Source organism: Dermochelys coriacea, chromosome 16 (assembly GCF_009764565.3).
Source record: "Dermochelys coriacea isolate rDerCor1 chromosome 16, rDerCor1.pri.v4, whole genome shotgun sequence".
NCBI lineage: Eukaryota > Metazoa > Chordata > Testudines > Dermochelyidae > Dermochelys > Dermochelys coriacea.
The window spans coordinates 9,754,260-9,769,291 of NC_050083.1; the positions used below are offsets into that span (position 1 = coordinate 9,754,260).

Here is a 15,032-nt window from a genome sequence, read left to right on the forward strand (position 1 = left end):
GGAAGGTGGCAGGTGCATTCTGCAGCCCAAAAGGGAGTACATTAAATTCATACAGCCCAACATGGGTGGCGAAGGCTGACCTTTCCTTGGTGGATTCATCTGGTTACCTGCCAGTACCCCTTGGTTAAGTCCTAGGTAGAGATGAACTGGGTCCGTCCCCGTTTCTCTAATAGTTCATCTGTGCGTGGCATTGGATAGTTGTTGGCGCGAGTTACAGCATTTAGCTTACGGTAGTCCACGCAAAAACGTATCTCCCCATCTGCTTTGGGAACTAGAACCAATGGAGATGCCCATGCACTGCCAGAGGGGCGGATTACACCCATGTGTAACATATCCAGGAACTCCCGTTCTATAGCAGTTTTAGCTTGAGGAGACACCCAGTAAGGTTGCACTTTAATTGGGTGAGCATTACCTGTGTCAATGGAGTGGTATGCCCCTTCAGTCAGTCCTGGGGTGGCTGAGAACGTCAGCGCATAGCTAGTGCACAGCTCCTGGAACTGCTGTCACTGCATACACCCAAGAGTCATGGAAAGGTTCACCTCTTCCACGCCACCAGCACTTTTCCCTTCGTAGTAGACACCTTCAGGCCACTCAGCATCATCTCCTCCCTAGGCTGTAAACTGACAAACCTTTAATTCTCTGGAAGAAAAGGGATTTAGAGAATTAATATGGTATACCTTAGGCTTTCGGTTGGAGGTGGGGAATGCTATGAGACAATTAACAGCTCCCAGGCGCTCTTGGACCATGAATGGCCCTTCCCACTATGCTTCCATTTTATGGGCCTGGAGTGCCTTTAAGACCATGACCTGGTCCCCTACTTTGAAGGAACGCTCTCTGGCATGTTTATCATACCAGGCTTTTTGCTCTTTTTGAGCATCCTGTAGGTTTTCTTTAGCAAAGGTTAGAGAGGTTCAGAGGGTGTTTTGTAGGTTGGTTACAAAGTCCAGAATGTTAGTTCCTGGAGAAGGTGTAAATCCCTCCCATTGCTGCTTCACCAACTGTAACAGCCCCTTAACCTCGCTGCCATATACAAGTTCAAATGGTGAAAACCCTAAACTAGGATGTGGTACAACTCAGTAGCAAAGAGCAACTGCTGAAACGCTAGGTCCCAATCACTGGAGTACTCATTTACGAATTTACATATCATGGCCCCCAAAGTTCCATTAAACTTCTCCACCATGCCATTTGTTTGATGGTGGTAAGGAGTGGCAACCAAGTGATTTACCCCATGAGCTTCCCAAAGGCTTTCCATAGTTCCTGCATCTGTGAGGATGTCGGAGGGCCAGCCTACCCTGGCAAAAATGTCTGCTAGTGCCTGGCACACACTTTTAGTCCTGGTGTTGCATAGAGCTACTGCTTCCAGCCATCGGGTGGCAAAATCCATGAAAGTCAGTATGTACTGCTTTCCTCTGGGTGTCTTTTTCAGAAAAGGACCCAGAATATCCACAGCTACTCGCTGAAATGGAACTTCAATGATGGGGAGTGGCTGGAGAGGGGCTTTGACCTGGTCTTGGGGTTTTCCCACTTTTTGGCATACCTCACAAGACCGGACATGGGTAAGGATGTTTCTACCTATTCCCTCCCAGTGGAATGACCTCCCCAAACGGTCTTTGGTCCTGTTCACCCCAGCATGGCCACTAGGATGATCGTGGGCTAAGCTCAAGAGCTTGACCCGGTACTTAGTTGGAACTACCAACTGTCTCCGAGGATGCCAGTCTTCCTGGTGTCCACCAGAAAGAGTTTCCTTGTATACAAGTTCTCTTTCTACAACAAACCTGGATTGATTAGAAGAGCTGAGAGGCAGTGGGTTGTTCCGAGCCGCCGTCCAAGCTCTCTGGAGGCTTTCATCTACTTCCTGTTCGGTCTGGAACTGTTCCCTTAATGCTGTAGGCATCAGTTCCTCATTGGATTGTGGACCTATGCTTGGTCCCTTTGGAAGCAATGTAGGGAATGGGGCTGTTTCTGTTGACTGTGAACCGCTCTCTGCTGGTGCACTATGTTGAGGTTCAGGCTCCGGCTGAGCCTCTTGTGTAGGGTTATCGGCTGCTGCCGGTTCAGGTTTGGTGGGGCACTCTGGTGTTGGGGCTGCAAGTGCTGGATTCAGTGCTGGCAATGGGTCTGGTGCTGGTTGTTCCGCTGGTTCCGGTTCTGGCTCTGTCTGGGTCTCTGGGACTGGATCCACGACTGCTATTGCAGACATTGGCCTGGTGTCTGGGTCCATCACCTCTGACCGGGTCCTGGTAGAAGTTTCCGGAACAGAGCTAGGCGTGACGGCTTGTTTAGCCTGGCTGCGGGTGACCATTCCCACCCTCTTGGCTCACTTCACATGATTGGCCAAGTCTTCCCACAACAGCATGGGGATGGGATAATCATCATAGATTGCAAAAGTCCACGTTCCTGACCAGCCCTTGTACTGGACACGCAACTTGACTGTAGGCAAATTGAAAGAGTTTGACTTGAAGGGTTGAATCATCACTTGGATCTCTGGATTGATTAAATTGGGGTCCACTAAGGAAGCATGGATAGCCGACACTTGTGCTCCAGTGTCCCTCCTTGTGGTGACCTTCTTCCCACCTACCCTCGGAGCGGAGGGAAACTGAGTGTATATGGAAGGTATCTGGGCCTGAGGACCTCTGGGGTGATTCTGGTGCAATGAACTGTAATCTGTTGGGGTTCTTGGGGCAGTTGGTCTTTACATGCCCCAGCTCGTTACATTTAAAACATCGGCCAGCTGACAGGTCACTGGGGCGAGGGGGGTTGCTGGAGAACAGTGTGGCAGAACGATAAGGTGGCTGGAGGGTTCCTTGGGGGGTAGGTGGAGCCTTGGGCTGCCCCCTGTAGTAGGGTGTGGTCTGAGGTTGTCCCTTCTGGTATCTGCTCCAACTGTGACCAGTTTTTTTTTTCTTTTCTGCCACCTCCACCCATTTAGCTCCAATCTCCGCCGCCTCGATTACAGTTTTGGGCTTCCCATCTAGGATGTATCTTTCTATTTCCTCAGGAACACCCTCTAAGAACTGCTCCATTTGCATTAGGAAGGGCAAATCTTCTGGAGATTTAACACTTGCTCCTGATATCCAGGCATCCCAACATTTCACAATGTGGTAGGCATGTCGGGCAAATGACACATCTGGTTTCCACCTTAGAGCTCTGAACCGCTGACGGGAATGCTCGGGTGTTAGCCCCATTCTGACTCTTGCCTTGGTTTTAAACAGTTCATACTGGTTCATACGTTCCTTAGGCATTTCAGCCGCCATCTCAGCTAAGGGTCCACTGAGCTGCGGCCTCAGCTCTACCATGTATTGGTCTGTAGAGATGCTGTACCCAAGGCAGGCCCTTTCAAAGTTTTCTAAGAAGGCCTCCATATCATCGCCTGCCTTGTAGGTGGGGAACTTTCTGGGATGGGAAGTGGTACCTGGAGAAGGATTGCAGGATTTGTTGGTATATTCTGCTGAGCCTTTGCCTTCTCCATCTCCAGTGCATGCTTCCTCTCTTTTTCCTTCTCCTCCTCCACATGCTTCCTCTCTTTTTCCTTCTCCTCCAGTTCTTTGGACCTTGTCTCCATAGCTCCCCTGTGGGCAGCCTCTTGGTTTTGTTTTGCCTCTTTAGCTCTCCTGTGGACAGCCTCTTGGTTCTTTTCTACCTCCATAGCTCTCCTGTGGGCAGCCTCTTGGTTTTGTTCTGCCTCCATAGCTCTCCTGTGGGCAGCCTCTTGGTTCTTTTCTACCTCCATAGCTCCCCTGGGGGCAGCCTCTTGGTTTTCTTCTGCCTCCATTTCTCTCCTGTGGGCAGCTTCTCGGGCTTTTTCTGCCTCTTTTGCTGCCTCCAGTCTGGCTAACTTCAATTTATCTTGTGTCTTGGTTTCTTTCATCTTTGCCTCTCTGTTTTTAACTAACTTTACACCCGAGAGTTAGAAATAAAACAAACAAACAAAAAAAAAAAAACCTTGGCTTGTAAAATTTTGCTGTGCTGTAATATGATACCTATATTCTCTGATAGTGATTGTCAGCCTACAGAAAAATCCTAAAAAACAAAACAAAACAAAAAAACAAAAAACCCCTAACTCCTTTGTCTCCAGGCAAATAGGCAGAAACCCCCTCTAGTTGCTCTTAGGTAAAAAAAAAAACAACTTCAGATCTGTGAAGACTTGTGAATTTCCCTGCTGGAGGTTAACTACCCTGCCTTTTAGGTAGAGAAAACTCCCGCTCACAAAAGACAATTCCCTTTTGTCTCTGCTCTGGCCCCAAAGCAGAAGAAAAAAACCTCTAACTGCTTTCAGCCAAAAACCTGTTTTTCAGCAGCGCAAAGGAAAAATAAATATTTCCTTTTCGAATCTGTGCTTCTGGTTTAAAAAAATCTCAAATTGATCTCAAAATGATTTCAAGTTAATCCCACCGCTCTGCCACCATGTCAAGGTTCCTTCCCCACTTTGAACTCTAGGGTACAGATGTGGGGACCTGCATCAAAACCTCCTAAGCTTACTTTTACCAGCTTAGGTTAAAACTTCCCCAAGGTACAAACTATTTTACCTTTTGCCCTTGGACTTTCACTGCCACCACCAAACATCTAACTGGTATTATTATTATTAGGAAAGAGTCCATTTGGAACCATCTTTCCCCCCAAAATCCTCCCAAACATTCCTCTCCACCCCTTTCTGGGGAAGGTTTGATAAAAATCCTCACCAATTTGCATAGGTGACCACAGACCCAAACCCTTGGATCTTAAGAACAATGAAAAAGCATTCAGTTTCTTAAAAGAAGAATTTTAATAGAAGAAAAAGTAAAAAGAATTACCTCTGTAAAATCAGGATGGTCAATACCTTACAGGGTAATTAGATTGAAAACATTGAGAATCCCTCTAGGCAAAACCTTAAATTACAAAAAGACACAAAAACAGGAATATCCATTCCCTCCAGCACAGCTTATTTTCTCAGCCATTTAAAGAAAACAGAATCTAACGCATCTCAAGCTAGATTACTTACTACGTTCTAAGACTCCATTCCTGTTCTATCCCCAGCAAAGGCATTACACAGACAGAGAGAGAGGCTTTGTTTCTCCCTCCCCCCAGCTTTTGAAAGTATCTTGTCTCCTCATTGGTCATTGTGGTCAGGTGCCAGCAAGGTTATCCTAGCTTCTTAACCCTTTACAGGTGAAAGGGTTTTTCCTCTGGCCAGGAGGGATTTTAAAGGTGTTTACCCTTCCCTTTATATTTATGACAGGGTCCATCCCCTGGCTACACACCTGCAAGAGAAACCAACCTGCTTGCTGCAACTCTGCCCTCAACTGAGCTCTTTCCGCTTTTATAGGAATCGGGGGCTCCTCTGGTAGTCATGTGACCACTTGCAAACTACCAGGTCCCAACTGGTTCTCAACAGGGTGCTGGCCCCTAAAGAGGCAGAGCACCCTGTGATGATACCCGAAAAGTAAATGCATCCATTACAAAGCACACTCTCAGGGCAAAGGACAGTAACCCCCACATGTTGTATCAAAAGTTACACACATGCAGAAATAAAAATATCCCAGGCCCCAGCCTCTAAATCAACGAGACCTGGGATTTTTTTTTGAGGGGGAGGGGTGTCTCTTTTGTACATTTAAAGTTGCAAAATTATTTTACCCCATCCCCTAAAATCCAGCAACTCTTCTCCCCAAAATATACTATTCGGTTTCATGCCCTGTTAAAGGTCTTCCAGTTCATCTCTCTTCCCAAAGTAGCCTTCCCAGGAGAGGCTGCCGAGCAGCAGCCTGTCAAGAATCCTCACTCTGAAAATTCTTCCTCCTCCCGCCAGTGCAGCAGAGTAATCCTGTTAGCCCTGGTTAGGGCGAGCAGCTGATCTGCTGTGATGATGCTTTAGGGATACCTTGAATCCCCAGACACACCCAGACAGAAGACTCCACAAATCTATCTTCTTTCCCAGTCATTTTCTTCTCTCCACTCATCATTTCAAATCTGGGGACAAAGCAATGTCACTCGGTGTTTTGCACTTCCGGTATTTGAGCATCATAGCTGGGCAACTCTTTGCTGATATCTCCTATTCTTAGCCTTGGTCTACACTTAAAATTTAGATGGACTTATCTATGCTGCCATGGAATGTGAAAAATTCACACCCTGGGCACCAAAGTTAAGCTGACCTAACCCCTGGTGAGGACACGGCTAGGTCGATTGAAGAATTCTTCTGTCATCCTTGCTACCTCTGCTTGGGGAAGTGGATTAACTACAGGGTGGACACACCCATTCCTCGATGCAGGAAGCACCCAAACAATGGTGCTACAGCCGCAGAGCTGCAGCTGCACCTGTTGTGTAGACATGCTCTAAAGGCTTTTTTACACTGGAGAAACCAGCCGCATTGTAACCACAGAGGTGGAGTCACACTGGAACACCTCCCCCAGCGTAGACATGCGGCACCAGTGTCAGGTCGGGCTGGCACTGAGGCAACGTACTCTACGGTAAGCCCCTTTTTCAGCAGGTGCAGTGTCTCCATCCTAGGGGTCCTGCACGGGTGGAACTACAGTGATGTGGTGACATTAGTGAAAGTTTGTCTAACGAAGACAGCACCTAAGTTTCTCCATGCAAGTTGGGGTCCTGGGGAAGATTCTGAGTCACACATATCACCGAATTATAGCAATGTAAGGCTGGAAGGGCCCTTGCGAGGCTATCCAATATATTCCACCTTTGCTGAGGCAGGACACAACATATCAAACCATCTCTGGCAGGTGTTTGCCTAACCTGTTAAAAATCTCCAGTGACAGAGATTCCGCAGCCTGCTCCGTACTTAACTACCCTGACAGCGAGAAAGTTTTCTCTCATCTCTAACATGAATCTCCCTGGCTGCAGTTTAAGCCCAGTACTTCTTGTCCTACCTTCAGTGGACACGGAGAGCAATTGATCACTGACCTCCTTACAACAACCTTTTACATATCTGAAGACTTATCAGGCCCCCTTCAGCCGTCTCCTCTCCAGACTAAGCACACTCAGTTCTTTCCACCGTTCCTCACAGGCCTGCTTTTCCAAACGTCTTATTTTTGTTGCTTTCCGCTAAGCTTTCTCCAGTTTATTTACATCTTTTGCAAAGTGTGGTGCTCACACCTGGACACAGCACTGCAGCTGAGGTGTGCCACCTTGCTTGCTGACCCGTGGCTCCTTTCCAAGATCTCGTCCCAATTTCCCCCTCTATGCCAAGAAACAGGAGCCCCTCCCTCCCCCTGCATGGCTTGTTATTATAAATGTGCATTCACATACACTCCCTCTCTCTCCAGGGGTGTTTATTCCAGCCAATGCCCTTGTGGCAGCTTGAGGCAAAGCTTCCACCCCTTACTTCTGCAGCCTGTCCCTGGCTCTGTCAGTCAGCTCCAGATTGGGCATGGGAGGACATCCAAAAAGAAAGGGCTTTAACACGCATGGATGGACAAAACGGGAGAAAGCATCTGCCCTGGGAAAGCACTTTCCACAGCCAATGAGCCAGCAGGAAAGCATTCCTGAAACTAACATAGGCCATTTCCCCGCAGTTCTCAATTCCCATCTGATGCCAGCTCCAACACAGCAGGTGCAGCTGCATTTCCCCCGCCACAGGCAGGGCCAAGAGGAGACAGGACCCAATTCCTACGTGTCATCCGCAGGCAACTCCACGGCAGGGGGGAATCTTCAGCACAGCCACCCCGTAACAGTGTCGCTTGCTTCCCCATGGCTGCCTGCCTCTCCTGCAGAACAAGGGGGAGGGGGAGTGCCCCAAGAGAGAAAGCCCCAGCTGTAATTGGTGGCCCAAGGTCGAGCATTATTCAGCTCACAGAAGTACCCTTTCAGTGCCCCTATTTCCCAGACAGAGCATGGCTGACTGCCCCCAGTGTTCGCTACATTGCCTGCACAAAGGCGGGCACAATGACCTTCTTTTCTGGGTGAGCTGCCTTTAGAAACAGCAATAGGATCCGGATGGAGAGTGGCACCGCTTTCTGGGCTCGCATTGAACGGATCACTGCAGTTCCAATCACGCTCGGATAAGGCTCTTTGTTGCAGCATGCGGAGGAGATCTTGGGTACACGCAGGGGCGGCTCACCTCTCCCCTTTGCTGGCTATGTGCATGGTGCTAACAATGCAGAGGAATAGGGCCGACTTGGCTATGGGAGCCTGGGGGTCTTTCTCCGCAACAGAAATCTCTGACCCACCCCACACCTATGGAAAGGGCCTTTCTCCAAAGCTAGAGTGAGACTAACACGGCTGCTACTCTGAAACCTGCCAGGACAGGCATCCCCTGGCACAATCACTCCCTGGGTGAGGCCAGAGCACAGGCAGGATTGAAGATCAATGGCACACTGCAATCCCCATCTGCTTCCAGGGAAAGGAAATGGAGCAGGGGAGCAGGCTGGGATGCCCTCCTCTCCATTTAGAAATGCCGCTTGCAGAGGGGACAGGTCCCAGCTGAACGCCAGCAGCCAGCTCCATGCTCGCCAAGAGGAATTTTTATACAAGTTAAGGCCATTCTGTGGGCAGCATCAGTGACAACAGCAGGAGTGACTGCCAGCGAGGCATGGCCTGGACAGGGGGCACAGCACCAGGAATACCTCCATCACACTCTTGCAGCCCCAGCCCACACTGCTCCTTGCCCCAGACACATGACAGACCCAGCTTCACCACCAAATGGGTTTGGGTGTGCCCTGACCAGCATCATAATCTAGCCCTTACATGACACGTTTTACCAGTAGCTCTCAAAGCACTTTACAAAGCAGATCAATAGCATTTATCCCCATTTTGCAGATGGGGAAACTGAGGCACAGAGAGGGACAATGACTTGCCTAAGGTCATCCAGCAGGCCAATGCCAGAGCCAGGACCAGAACCCATGTCCCCAACCAGTGCTCAATGGCCATCAAAATCCATGGCAATTTTGCCATCAGCCCTGAAGCTTTCTGAGCGGCAGGCAGAACATCAGAGAAACAAGTTCTTAATCCAACATCCTGAGCAACTGCCAAATGGGTGAGCCAAAGCCCATCGCTCCGCTCTGTCATTGGACGCTCAGGATTTAGCCCCGCAGGCCCCTCTGTCTGTCCTCCCCCACATTTTATTATATACAGGGAGCCTCACTAACAGAAACAGGCTTGGGGGGCTCAATGTATGCAGACACCGATCTCCCCCCTGCCCCACGCTCTCCAACCGGGGGACCTGCAGTCCAAGCTGAGCATTAACACCGGTCACACACTGGCTAGTATCCAGTCTGGGTGCTGCCCGCACAAGCCTCCCTGCCCCATGCGATTTCAGTCAGATACAGTATTCTTCACTTTCTGTCACAGTACCGTCAGCCAACGGCGCTGCCGTGTCCCACTGCTGAGGTGGATGCATTATTGTACACAGAAGGCCTCCTTCCACATACACAGCTTGTCGTGGCATGCAATGTTCTGAGGGCCGTGAAAGATGCTCTGTAAAGACAATTTATGTAAGAGCCCAGCTGTGGCTTTTGGGCACAGCCCTCCATGATGGGCGGTGTTGGAGCTGCAATAGCCTACTCAGACACCGGGGGGAACTTTGGGATGTATGGTGCAATTGTCCTCATTGCCCCCAAGCAGGCACAGGGAACATGCCCGGACTACATCCATTTGGATGATTCATCATAGGGTCCCCTGTGCGGCTTGCAAATTCTTCTGGCTGGTGGTGAGAGAGACAGGGTCATGTCTCTTCCCCATCTGCCAAGGAAGCTACACTTAGGGTGCAGGAGTTACCCACAAACTGGCCTTGGAGAGCAGGATTGCTGCCAATGCTGTTAAAAGCCAAGACACTGGACGAAAATGCCTTCTTCACACACAAAATTAACACAGAAACTAGACAAGGAGTAAACGCTTCACCCATCACTGAAAAGCAGCCACCCTTGGGGTAGAATAAGGCAGCTGTTTAACAGCACATAGCAATGTTACAGAAGAGTTGAGGTCTGGGAAGGAAGAAAAATGTCCTATCCAACGGAAACCACAAGGGGGATTTAACCAGACCAATTCTGATGATCAAAACTAGGCACTGGGGTTAGCAGCCATGGTCTGACAAAACTGCCATGGAATCTGTAACCTGCCATATAATCAGAATTTTGGCGTCTATAACACGTTGGAAAGACAACACCCTCCACCAGCACAGCACCCCTGATGCAATTTAAGGGAACTGAGAAAAGCACCACCTACAATATCTCCGGCACCATTTCCTATAGCATCTGTGATTTCTTACTGGATCTCCCATCCAAGCACTGCACTGACCCTACTAAGGGCTTGTCATCACTGCAGAGCTCGATCTGGAATTTGAGTGTTGCCTCTAACCTGACTCCTGCCCTCACACAAATATCTCTCGCTCAAGTTAAGGGATGCTTTAAGCTTGAGTTGGCTAGACAGGGCTGATGGTGTCCAAGGCTCCAGAGCTGCAGATGCTGGAGCTAGTAATGCCGGGGGATACAGCAGCCCATGCATCAACTGCAAACCCAATCACACTGCGTAGCCTCATGCTGTTTCACAACATGGTCACTTGAGCTAGGCTAGCTAGAGTGCTGCAACTCTCAGGGAGTGTCTATTCTGCAATCGGGACAGCCCATGTAGCTACACCCAAGCGAGCACGGAGTTAACTTGCTAACAACAGCAATGTAGCCGCAGCGGCATGGGCTAGTCACTTAAGTAGGGTTGCCAACCATTCAGGATTGTCCTAGAGCCTCCAGGAATCAAAGATTAATCTCTAATGAAATATTATGTCATATGATGAAACCTCCAGGAATATTTTCAACCCAAACCGGCAACCCTTCTTACCAAGATCACAGCATAAGGCTGTCTGACTCTAGTTCCTTTAGTAACCAACCCTGGAGGCGGTAAGGGGGACAATTCCCCACCTTCCTCTGTTCCTTCTCTCTACAGCAGTGGTTCCAAACTTTAACAACCCGCGAACCCCTTTCACTAAAATGTCAAGTCGCGCGAACCGCCTCCTAAAAATGAACATTTCCAGGGACTTCCTCCTTTAAATTAGCTTGGTCCACCCCCCCCCATGTACAGCGTGGCACCTGCTCACTCTGCCCTTGATGCCAACTTCCCCTGTCCAACAAGGACAGGTGTCCGAGCTGCCACCTGCGCACCTGGCATTTCAACTGCTGCCCTGCCCACCATAGGGCTCAGGCTACTGGCCCCACACCAGGGTCTGGGCTGCGGGCTCCACACTCCGTGGGGCTCCTGCTGCTGGACCCGGTTGACCATCCCGGTCAACTGAGCTCCACTGAGCTCGGGCTGCGGGTCCCGCTGACCCCCCCGGTCAACTGAGCTCCATTGAGCTCCGGCTGCAGGTCCCGCTGACTGCCGGGGCTCAGACTGCCAGCCCCAACTGCCCGGCCCTGCTCTCCCTGGGGCTCGGGCTGCCAGCCCCAGGTGGAGCGCTGGGGTTTGGGCTGCCAGCTCCCCCACTGATGGGGACAGAGCTCGGGCTGCCAACCCAAACTGCCCTGCCCCGCTTTCCCTGGAGCTCGGGCTGTCTGCCCTGCAATCGTGTCCCACCTGCTGCCTCCAATGCCCGGTGTCCTCTGGCGGCCATTAATGAAATTTTTTCTGGCGAACCTCCTGTAACGTTCTGCAAACCCCAGTTTGGGAACCACTGCTCTACAGTATGGGCTCCCAGCCTAGGGGTCATGAGCTTCAGAAGAGATCTTGACGGAGGTATGAAACAACCTGCCTTTTCGTATTGCTCAATGGGTGGGGGACCCCAGTACGGGAAAGGATGGGAACCCCTGCTCTGTGACATTAGGCCACCTAATGGCTGTCTCCACATTGGCCTTTTTTTCATAACCCTCACTGGTCCAGCTCTATAATGGCAGAAGCAGCAGGATAGATAAGCTGCTGGAGGAGTTTCAATCACTGTGTCCCCTAACCCTGCTCAGAGCAGATCTAGGTGACATAGTGACAAAATTGCCAGACCCCAGCACCTCACATTCACCAACAACCTCTCCGGATGAACAGCGCTGATGGAGAATGCTGTGCAATGCTCTGAAGGCAAAGCCCCTGGGAGATGAGACCAAAACATGAATGTCCACAAGCTTTCTTGCCAGGCTTGCCAGCTGCCAGAGAACTTATTAGCTGTGCTGATGAGCAGAGTCTCAAACCCCCTGCCAAATAATTAACTAGGCCGCCATGGGACAGTGTGGCAAGATCTCACAGCTCCCCCTGCCAGGTGAGGAGATTCACAGAACATTAAATACAAAGAAAGAGATCCTAATAAATTATGAAATGCTGACTTCAATGGAAAGCTGTTCCTGGATAAGAGTGCAGTCTTCAGAGAGCTCCTGGCCAAGCAAGCACCAGCTAGAGACTGTGAACTGCATTCACGAATAACTGCAGTGGCAGTGATAGCTGCAGAAAAGGTTGCTTCATCGTTTCCATTCCAGCTACTGGTTACCAGTCATTTCTAACTTTCTGGGTTGATGTTTTCCAGGCCTGGTCTCTTCCCAATAGCGATTTAATGAATAAATAAACACACACACACAGTTTAGCTATTTAAAATGAAAAAAAAAAATGAAAACCACCTTCATCAATAGACTTTTTTTTTTGTGCTATAATTCTTTAAACAGCTGGGGTAGAGGGGTGAAATTTGGCAGGGAAAGCACGCTCACTGAGCAGAAGCACCTTTGAGTGTTGTGAAATCTGGCATTGATTTGCCAGTTACATCCCATTGAGCTCCACCTTTCATGGTCCTGATTCATCAAAGCACTTAAGCATGTGCTTAACTTTAAGGAGGCGCTTAAGCCTCATTGCATCCAACCTATATTCTGCTGTGAAGGCACACACCAAATGAGGTAGGGTTCTGCCAGAGTCCTGTCTCAGGCACTTTTTATCATCCAGGATTAAAGCTGCACTGCTCTTAAAGATTCACAGCTGAAAGGTGACCTCCTGCAGATCTCATCATATTTATCAAGTAGTTTGGCTTAGAGGGGCCTGCGCAAAAATAGCTTCATGTTATGGAATCCTTTTTTCTTTACACCAACTCAAAAATTCCATTACGACAACATTAACAGTTGCACGGTCAAACCTGCAAATGGTAGAAAATGAGAAAGCAAAGGCAGCACAGATAACCTTAACTCTGCCCCTTTACGTGCATGCATTTTGATTATATCATTTAAGCTTGAAGCTAACTCCGCATGGGAGTTAATTGCCTCATGCTCTGAATTGCACATAAAGCAAGCTGTGCTGATGGATGGATGGATGAAAAGAAATCAGATATTACATGGCTGCTGACCAAGTTATTAAAATACAGATCTTAGAGAGAAGGGACCTCATCATATACAAGTCTAAGTCAACAAAGACGCTGGACCATTATGAAAATGAAAATAGCAAATGGATACAAGAATAAACAAACTTTACTAGATACTGCAGAAAAGCTGCATGATATTAAATTGCATTACTTGGGATAAAAGGGCGGTTTTAATATACACAAAGGGAGGGGGCATTTCCCAACTTACATGCTCAACCATGCAACCTCTAAATTCTCTAAAGGGGTGTGTGTTTGTTTGTTAAATGAGATACGTTTAAAAATGTCTTTTCTGAACCTCCTCCTGGCAAGTCCCTTTTTTGTTGGAGATGGTAATATAATCTACAATGGCAAAAGAAACCATCTGGAAGACACTGGAAACCAATGTCATTGCCAATTTTTAAAAGGAGTCTCAACACCTCTACTTTTTTTTTTATCTTCAATCAATTATGCTCATCGTTTTGTTGAGGCAATCAGCTCTACAGATGATATAATTTAGATGTCTGATTTGTGAGGGCAAAAAATCATGTGCCCCTATTAATTAAGGTAGTTTTCCATCTTATTTATCTCATTGCACTGCTAAGTGCCAGCACGAACTTTGAACATTTCAGCATTTGGCCCAACTGGACCAGTTTTCCAGCAGGCCTCCTAAGATGTGCCCACAACATGTGAGAGTGAATTAGTTGCATGCATACAAAGCAGGTAGTTGTGTACACAAATCAGTATTTGCATATGCCACAGAGAAGGGAAAAAAAAATAGATGCCCTCATAAATGTAACCGGTGCTGACAAGGGAGGCTAGTGAAAAGGCAGCCCCTCACTGATTTTATGAGACTGCATCATAGTGTGTGGTACAAGCAGCGGCTTTGTCATGCGCTCACAAAGCTTTGAGACACACAGCTGGCAGACTGAGCTCCAACTCACAGCACAGCACAATCCCTCCTTATCCTCAGTTTGCAAAGGGCAGCAATCCAGTCCCAAGCACGGCATGAATTGCCCCTTCTTGTTGGTAATCTTTGTAGCCAGCCGTGCCAACAGAGCAGCAGCTCTCACTCATGTAAATTTCATGGAAGGATGGACAGCACTGGCTTGCAGAAAAGGGGGCCTGAATCAACCTAACCAAGGTTGGTGTGTTACAGGCAGACAAAAAGCCAGCCAGCATTTCACAGCTACACAGTATCCAGGGATCTGGGGATGGTGAAGGAAGGACTCTAAACTTAATCCCTTTGAAAAACAGGGATTCCTACCAGGGTCCCCACGGCAGCTGTATCACATGGCATTAGCCCTAAAATGAGATGTCAACCCCCTCACACCCACTCCAAAAGTTAGCTTGATGGTAGCAATCACATCACCCATAAAACCTAGGGCACCCTGACGCTTGGGAGTAGGAGACTAATTTGTGTTATTTGTACTGTAGTCGTGGCCCAGGTCCCCATCATGCCGGGTGCTGTCTGAACATGGAAAAGATAGTCCCTGTCCAAAGAACTATTAGGAACTTGAAATGCAAAGGCTAATATGTCAATGCACTGCTGCCCTTCGCAGCATGGACTGCATGCACTTATTCACATGTGTCACAGGCCACTCGTACTGCTACAGCTAAAGGACATCCCCTTAAGCTCATATGGAAGAGGCCGGTGCTTCTGGAGCAGAAGGGCCTGAGTCCTATCCCTGCCTATGGCTGACACACCTATGGCTGACACACCATGGATTGACAACAGAGCTCTACCCTTCTATCCCAGACCCAGGCTTCATTGGATGGTTACAGCAGGAGTTCTGGATTCCAGTCCCGGCTTTGTCAATGA

At 48.8% G+C, this 15,032-nt stretch overlaps 1 protein-coding gene and 1 long non-coding RNA gene across 3 annotated transcripts in view; one reads left to right on the forward strand and one right to left on the reverse strand.

Annotated features, from left to right (window-relative positions):
* ASTN2 (astrotactin 2) overlaps window positions 1–15,032 on the reverse strand; it is a 628,164-nt gene that overhangs the window by 357,795 nt on the left and 255,337 nt on the right. The window lies entirely within an intron of this gene.
* LOC122456859 lies at window positions 3,580–3,927 on the forward strand. Its single transcript, XR_006275978.1, has 2 exons — window positions 3,580–3,613; window positions 3,748–3,927. It is a non-coding gene; the product is annotated as an uncharacterized LOC122456859 (long non-coding RNA).